General features: G+C 39.5%; 1 protein-coding gene across 1 annotated transcript in view; it reads right to left on the reverse strand.

Moving 5' to 3' along the window:
• The window catches only part of LOC106870572 (myb-like protein D), a 16033-nt gene extending 11407 nt beyond the window's left edge, over positions 1–4626 (reverse strand). Inside the window, exon 1 of the mRNA XM_014916698.2 lies at positions 4104–4626. The gene's annotated coding sequence lies outside the window, so the exon portion shown is untranslated. The remainder of the gene's footprint in view (positions 1–4103) is intronic.
• Positions 4627–8980: the final 4354 nt, after the last annotated feature.

Here is an 8980-nt window from a genome sequence, read left to right on the forward strand (position 1 = left end):
CACCATTTCGAGCGTGGCTGTTTTCGTGCGGGTGACACGTAAAAGCACCCACTACACTCTTTGAGTGGTTGGCGTTAGGAAGGGCATCCAGCTGTAGAAACTCTGCCAAATCAGACTGGAGCCTGGTGTTGCCATCCGGTTTCACCAGTCCTCAGTCAAATCGTCCAACCCATGCTAGCATGGAAAGCGGACGTTAAACGATGATGATAGCCAAACAGTTTGAACTGATATTCCCAAATCATACAAGTAACAGCATGCAGCCTGCTTTCTGAGAAGAGTGATGGGTTGGATACGAAATCCGACCAATAGTAACTCATAGTCCTGCAAAGTGTCCTGGGACCAAAGAATTTCAAGTGGATCCTAAAGGCCCTGGACGATGTCCAAATCTGACAAGTACAGAGCAGCTCTGCCCTGTCCTGCTCTATACTAACCAAACCTGGTCTTTTCTCTCTTTTTTCTATTTTTCTTTTCTTATCTACCATCCTTTTGTTATCTTTGGTCATTTACTTGTTTCGTCATGAGACTGCGGCCATGCTGGGGCACTGCCATGAGGAATATTTTAGTCGAATGAATTGACCCCAGGACCTATGTTTTTTTTAAAGCCTGGTACTTATTCTATTGATCTGTTTCGCTGAACTGCTTAGTGATGGGAATGTAAACACACCAACACTGATTGTCAGGCAGTGGTGGGGGACAAAGACACATACACACAGGGTGCTATAGGTAAATTATTGCCATTTAATATTTTTAATTTCGCACATGTGCATTGTTTTTGATTTTGTCAATTACACAGTATGGTAGGGTCAGTTGGGCACTGTCTGTGAGTAAAACTGCACAATAATGCAATTCATTCTGCCAGAAATTTGGAAATGGCATGCTGTACTGCTTGGCATTTGCACAAGAAGCTCCAATAGCAACAGATGGTGAATACTCAACAACCGTTGGCCTGCTGTGTCCCCAAAACATGTACTGAGAGTGATAAAAATTAAACATCCAGTCAGCCTCATGGTGTTTGGAGTGATCACTAGTGATGGTGACGTCATGCCTCCATTTATCTTCCCACATGGCCTTAGACTCAACACAGAGGCCTACAACAAGTGCCTGGAGGAGGTAGTGTCCTGGATGAAGAGGGTGGCTGCTGGAAGACCCTGTGTCTGGCAACAGGACTCTGCACCATGCCACACAAACAGGAGAACCCAATCATGGGTGTCAGACAATTTCTGCAACCACATCACCCCTAACATCTGGCCACCTACCTCCCCTGACTGCAACCCTCTTCATTATCATGTGTCCAGCACAGTTGAGTGAGACTCAAACAAAACTCCTTGTAACACCAAAGATGAACTGAAGGCAAGGATTATGGCAGCATTCACCAACTTAAACAAGGAGATCATCCAGAAGAGTTGCAAGAGATTCCAAAGTCGTCTGGAGGCCATGGTTGGAGCCAATGGTGATTGTATTGAATGAATTTACTCTTTAGTATTTCAAGATATTTTAAGTAATTTTGGTAAACATATCTGCTAAAATGAGATGTCAATGTTATTTTCATTTTTGCGTAATTTAGACAACAATATATTCACTGCATCCTGTGTATCTATCTATCTATATATCATCATCATCGTTTAACGTCCGCTTTCCATGCTAGCATGGGTTGGACGATTTGACTGAGGACTGGTGAAACTGGATGGCAACACCAGGCTCCAATCTAATTTGGCAGAGTTTCTACAGCTGGATGCCCTTCCTAACGCCAACCACTCAGAGAGTGTAGTGGGTGCGTTTACGTGTCACCCGCACGAATATATATATATATATATATATATATATATGAGCGAGTAGACAAATGAAAGAAGGGCACCCAACATATTTATTGGGAGTTACATGTATAAATCAAAACAGTTTGATTCAGATTCCCTAGGAGTCTGTTTTAATCAATATAATCAACTAGTTCCTTCCCCCAAAATTTCAGGCCTTGTGCCTATAGCGAAAGGATTATTATTAGTATTATTATATTATTATTCCAGTACCGCCTGACTGGCTTCCGTAGGATTTTCGAGCGAGATCATTGCCAGTGCCCCTGGACTGGCTTATGCGGGTGGCACATAAAAGACACCGTTTCGAGCGTGGCCGTTGCCAGTATCGCCTGACTGGCCTTCGTGCAGGTGACACGTAAAAGCACCTACTACACTCTCTGAGTGGTTGGCGTTAGGAAGGGCATTCAGCTGTAGAAACTCTGCCAAATTTAGATTGGAGCCTGGTGTTGCCATCCGGTTTCACCAGTCCTCAGTCAAGTCGTCCAACCCATGCTAGCATGGAAAGCGGACGTTAAACGATGACGATGATGATGATGATGATTAGTATTATTATAATTACTATTACTAATAAGAAGGCAGTATGGTGGCAGAATCGTTAGCACACTGGGCAAAATGCTTAGTAGTATGTTACGAGTTCAAATTCTGCTGAGGTCGACTTTACCTTTCATCCTTTCACAGTCGATAAAATAAGTACCAGTTACGCACTGGGGTCAATGTTATCGACTCATTCCCTTCCCCAAAATTGCTGCCCTTGTGGTCAAATACGAAACCATTATTATCATCATCATCATCATCATTATTATTATTGAGTGAGAGAGCAGTGCATGCCATCAAGGTGACACTGGGGTGAAATATACGAAGCCCATTATACCCATCAGGACTACCTGTCTGATAAGGGTACACCAGGCACATGCATCACAACCATATGTGCACGACATGGTGATCTCATATCAAATATAAACAGCACATGACCTCGCAGGTGGGGGTCTAGTTAGAATTTTCTTCAGGTCGAGTAGCTTATCCTGCTCAAAAGGTCCCTGAATAAGGTTTGTTTAAGGATGTTGAGTAAAACACCCATGTTTCCATAGGTGAATTATTCAAACCCCAAAGAATTCCTCTCAACACATGGCTATGATGCTCCCCCACTACTTCTGCTCATGATCAGAGATGCACATATCGTCAGCCACCAAGGGACATGCTCAACTGGTTAAGGTCAAACAACTAACAAGCAAATCTGTGGTATTAAGCAGAATATTTGCTGTAGCCCATCTTTTATACCAAGACATTATTATTATTATTATTATTATTATTATTATTACTATTATTATTATTATTATAAAGGCAGGGAGCTGGCAGGGTGGAGAAGAACCAGACAGACTTGAAGGCATAAGAGTTGGGTAGATGACATGCCATAAGACAGGGTGAGTCGAGACACAGAAGATGGCATCAGCAAGTTATTGTGAAATGCTCTGGAGCCACATCATATATTATCCCAAAGAAATGCAAATTCCAAAGATGATCTAAAATAGAAATGGAGAGTTCTTGGCAAGTTGAACCCTGGACACAGGAAGGGCACCTGATTGCTGACGACTATGTTGATGATGATGATATTGATAATAAGGCAAGTTTATAAATTACATGCAAAGTTGTAATTGTTATTATTAGTATTATTATTATTAAGGTGGTGAGCTGGCAGAATTATTAGCATGCTGGGCAAAATGCTAAATGGCATTTCATCCGTGTTACGTCCTGAGTTCAAACTTCACTGATGTCAACTTTGCCTTTTATCATTTCGGGGTCAATAAATTAAGTACCAGTGAAATACTGGGATCGATGTCATTGACTAGTCCCCTCCCCCAAAATTTCAGGCCTTGTGCCTTTAGTAGAAGGGATTATTATTATTTCATGGGTAATAGACCAGTTAGAATGTCAGCTATTTAGTTAAAATACCTTATGCTTTTTTAAAATCCCACCAAGGTGGACTTTGACTTTCCTTCCAGGTTGACATCACATTTCATCCTTTCTTTTATCATACGTACAACAGTCGATTTAATTGGTAGTTATACTTTTATGAACCAAGATTTGCTAAATCTAACCATCACAACTAGTAGAAAGATAACAGGGTAGGTTATAAGGAGGAGGTTTGTTGATTCACTGAAGAGGCTAAACACATGAACAACACATTGAATAGAGGAAAAGGAAGAAAAAGAAAAGCAACAATTAAATGAAAACACAAAGATTATGGAAAAAAATTATAACAATAATAAATAAATAAAAGAAGACTTTACCTACCCTTTATTTTACAAGGCATAATATTTATCAGTTTGTTTTGTGTGAGTTGATTTTGTCCATTCTTCCTGCTATATGTTTCATCTACAGACTCTCTCTAGTCCAAGTTGCTAGCTTATTCACGTCCGCATAACTGGATTTAATCAACTTGTCTTCATATTTTTAAGAATGTGACTTGAGAACAAGTTTGTACTTGAATTCCAACCTTCAGTATTTCCCCTGATTTCCTTTTGTGTAATTATAAATGGCACAGCTTGATTTCGTTGCAACATTCTTATAGTTAGTTACCAACATTTGTCAACAGATTTATATGAATAATTGGTGAACTCATAACGAGCTATTATCTCTTGTTCTTTATTAGTTTTTCATTAGCTGTACTGCTTCAGGTTTGGTGTAGGGTTTGCCAACTTATACAACAAATCCTTACATTAGTTTAATTCATCTTGATATATACATTTACATACAAACACGCACAGACATATATATATATATATGTGTGTGTGTACAGAGGTTTATTTTAAGGTAGTGATCCAACCAATCAGGTTGTTGAATTTGCTGTTCTCAGCAGTGACTGCAGTCTGTATTAATAATTATTGAACAACAGCTTCTGTTGGGAGAACAGCAAGACTGAGTGAATGTGGCTGTCAATGTATGTGTAGACGTATGAAGGTGGATGTGTATTTATATATGTGTGTGTTAAGGTATATGTATTAAGGTGTATGTGTGTTTGCATGTAGAACAATAGCTGTGATATATAATAATAATAATCATATATATATATAAAGTAATATGTGCCTGTATGTGTTTAGCTGTAAAAACAGTGTGTTAGTAAGGCTTATGGTTGTTTAGCCCTAGGTCAGCCTCGATGTACCTTTTCTTTGACCAGAAGCATTCCACTTGTGAGTATCAGTCTTTTTGTACATCTGGGACTAAATTTTCTAGTGTGTCCTTCTATTTTAAGATAATAGAGTGCAATCTGAGGAAATATGGCTGCTATTTCTAGAAGATCATGTGGTCAAGTAGAAGCTCCCTTGTAGCAGTGATAGTAGTAACAGTTAGTGTGGCAGAAGTGGTATAATGGTGTTAACTAGTAGTTAGTATTGATTTGTTTTATGAGCCATGGATGAATGAGTTGATGGAGTCTGTGAAACAACCAGCCCAGAGATTGAATGGACGTTCATTTCCTGTCCCTGGCATTGAGCTGAATCCTTGTCCAGGACTCTTTCTCATAAATGACTCAGTCCATTTAGCTGTAAGTAGGTACCATGGCTCACTGCACTGGTGAAGTCAATGAGAATGTTTTGCTTGCTTGCTCTATTGGAGGAGTGGGGGGTCTTTTTGTGGGTTTAGGTGAAAAGCACATGGCCTGGTGGTTAGGGTGGTGCACTCATGATTCTAAGATCATGGGTTCAGTTCCTGGACTGGGTGGTGCATTGTGTTCTTGAGCATTTCACATTACTCCAGTCCACTAACCATTAAATGAGGAACCCTGTGTCCAGCTGGTGACCCTCTCAGAGGGAACATTGTGATTTCAGTCACTTATTTACTATAGAAACCGGGTGACCGACCCTGTGAGTCTGAGGACTTGAGACAGTCCAGGAGTGATGATGATGATGATGATGGTGGTTGTGGTGAGCTTAAGCCATGATAATCGTGCTTATAATGTAACCTTTCCTTCAATTCCATCACCACCACCACCATCACCACAGCCACCTTCATCCTTAGTAGATTTGATAATAAACTGTTTTTCTTTTGATGAGACACTGATAATTTTGAAAAAGAAAAAGAGAAAACCAGTATAACTAATTTTCATGACACTCATATATTACTGGTATTTGTTTCAACAGCTCTGCGAATGAAGAGAAGTAGAACTGTTGCTGATGTGATCTGAGAATGGTATATATGAACCGTCTGCAAGTGTGTCATAAGTCTTTGAGGTGAGTAGGAAAAATGCTAGAATATTTAATAATAATAATAATAATAATAAAATTATTGTGTACAGTGCTCAGGTGCACTACAACTCATTAAAGGTGTATGTATGGTACATAGAGTTATGTACAAAAGTCAGGAAAGTGAACAGTATATGAGTCATTATATACATGTGTGCATGTGTATGGAGGCGGAGATGTCAGGTGTAGTGTTGGCGAATTTCAGGAATCATGGAGGTTTTCGAGGATGCAATGTCTCGGCAACTAACAACTGATGCAAGTAGTTTGTTCCATGCTTCAGCAACTCTGAGAATGAAAAAAATGTTTCTGAAAATCATGGGAGCTGTGATGCTTTCTGACTTTGTTGGCATGCCCACATGTGTCAGACACATGGAGCTCAAAAACATGCTCAGATTGCCTTGGCTTTGTTATCTTATTTCATTTAACAAACACGCACTCACACATTCACATACCTCTCCCTTTTACATGCACACACATACATTCACACAGAGCTGAAACGCTGTCTGATTTATTTTTTCAGCGTACAATTTTTATCATCCCACTACCAAGTATGACATCACCCCTTCCTTCCTTATTCATCTATCACCGCTTCCTTTCTCATTCATAAACACAAGAGTATTATTATAGTAGATTATCTCGGTAACCATGGGAGCTATGAAAAAGTACAAAGCCCAGCAACACCACTGGATCATTCTACACATCTGTGTAATTTTTCACACAATTCCCCCAGCCGTTTGACCGTGAATCCCAAGACAAGAATGAACTTCCCCTGTCAAATTTATATGTATAGATAAAAGAATGGATTATTCATTTATAAGGTATAAATAAAGAGCAGAGGAGAGAGTATTTTTTGTCTTGTGTTTTAGCATTTCACAGTGAGAATCAAAAAAAAAGAAACGCAAGTATAAAATGGAAGCTTATTAGTTTTAAAAATATCAGTGAAAATCAATAGCCTATGAAGGGCATAGGGGCACAGCAAGAGATACAACCTTTTCCCAACATCTCTTTTGGTCATCAGCCAAACTTCAGGTTTTCCACCATCTGCCTGTCTGTCCAATTTTTGAGGTTGTTCAACCATTCATTTTATGCTCTTTTAATGATGGTTTGTTCATGCATGACCATCAAATATGTATAGCGATTTCTTACATTGGAACAATGCCACTAATTCAGAAAGCATAGTGAATTGGTACTTCCACTCAAGGAATGAAATGTAAAATCAGCTGAATAGGATTGAAGCTCAAACCCTAAAGAAAAATGGTTATAGACTGCAAAAATTTTCCTACCATTAATACTGCTCTTCAAATAAATAAATGCATACATGCACTGCATCATATTACTTGCATACACATGTGCAAACATGCATACATCTGTACATACATCTCCACCTCCTATGAGACTCGTTTGACCCGAAGACCCCTTTAAACTCCAGAAATGAGATCTACAGTCCTTGTCCGCATCTTAAACGTTACCTGCTGCAAGTATGTGATTTCCCGTTCGTTGATTAGGGTCATATAAAAAATAGTTGCGGACACAAACCAACCTAAGGGTGGTAATCCCCCTTCATCGCTTAGGGCCGTAAAAATTTGCTAATTCGGACCGGTCTTAGGGTGATAACCCGTCCCACTTAAGGCTCAAACAATATATTTGATTGTTTACAAAATTTACTGATCGTAATGGTTTTCTATCTCCAGTTTGAAAAGAGGTTATATGTCCGTGGCTATTGGAGTCTGAGGAGTTGTCTGTTAGGCTTAGCACTTTATAGAAGTGGAACCATTGGTCACTCTATGATGGAGGTAAATATACAGTCTTGGTCAGTTTGATGGTGAAAAATATTGGAAGGGAAAGAAGAGTTGCTACCCCTTGTACAGTTCCAGCAGTGGTCAAAATGGGTCAGCTGTGCCTGCATATGACTTTTCCATTCTCAAGTCTGCAAACAAATAAACCACTTTTTCAAAATTAATTTTTTGTCATAGGGGCAGCAGCTAAACATTTCACTCTTTGAAATCAGGAAGACAACTGGATTGTGTGAATTTTTTTTGTGTCATTGTCCTTTCAGGTAAGACTCAGGTTGTTCCAGCAGCTTCCTGCTAATTTTATATGGCATTTACTCTTTTTAATTGCCATATATAGCTAGCTAATATTGTAATGTTGTGCTTCTCTGAGATCCTAAAAGACCTGTGATTATTTAGCCTGGCCTTAAATGGGTTGTCCTTTGCTCCAACATATTTCTTCGTACGTGTGTGTGTGAGAGAGAGAGAGAGAGTCCTTTCATTACTGCTGCTACTGTTGGACACCATCTCTGCTTCATAGACCACAGCTTCAGTGTTGCATTGACCATTCACAGAGTACTCACTGCTAGCCCTACGTGAGCATCCTGCTTCTGTACTGGGCAAAGGATTTTCACTAATATCCTTTCTGTATGTGTGAGAGAAAGATAGAGAATGTGTATGTGTGTGTATTATCATCATCATCTCTTAAGCTTTTTCTTCCATGCTGGTAAGGCCTGGATGGTTTGACAGAATTTGACAGGTTGGAGGACTATCTCATACTCAAACAATTACTTCAGCATAGTTTCTATGGTGGGATGTCCTTCCTATTTATTTCTTTATTGCCCACAGGGGTCTAAACATAGAGGGGACAAACAAAGGGTTTTAAGTCGATTACATTGACCCCAGTGTATAACTGATACTTATTTAATTGACCCTGAAAGGATGAAAGGCAAAGTCGACCTCGGTGGAGTTTGAACTCAGAACATGACAACAGACAAAATACCACTAAGTATTTCACCTAGCATGCTAATGATTCTGCCAGCTAGCAAGTCAGAAAAATATGCCTAGTTTTGTCTGCTTTGGTATGGTTTCTACAGCTGGATACCCTTCCTAATGCCAATCACTTTATATACACACACACACACGTGTGTGTGTGTGTATA

This window comes from Octopus bimaculoides, chromosome 7 (genome assembly GCF_001194135.2).
Source record: "Octopus bimaculoides isolate UCB-OBI-ISO-001 chromosome 7, ASM119413v2, whole genome shotgun sequence".
Lineage (NCBI taxonomy): Eukaryota > Metazoa > Mollusca > Cephalopoda > Octopoda > Octopodidae > Octopus > Octopus bimaculoides.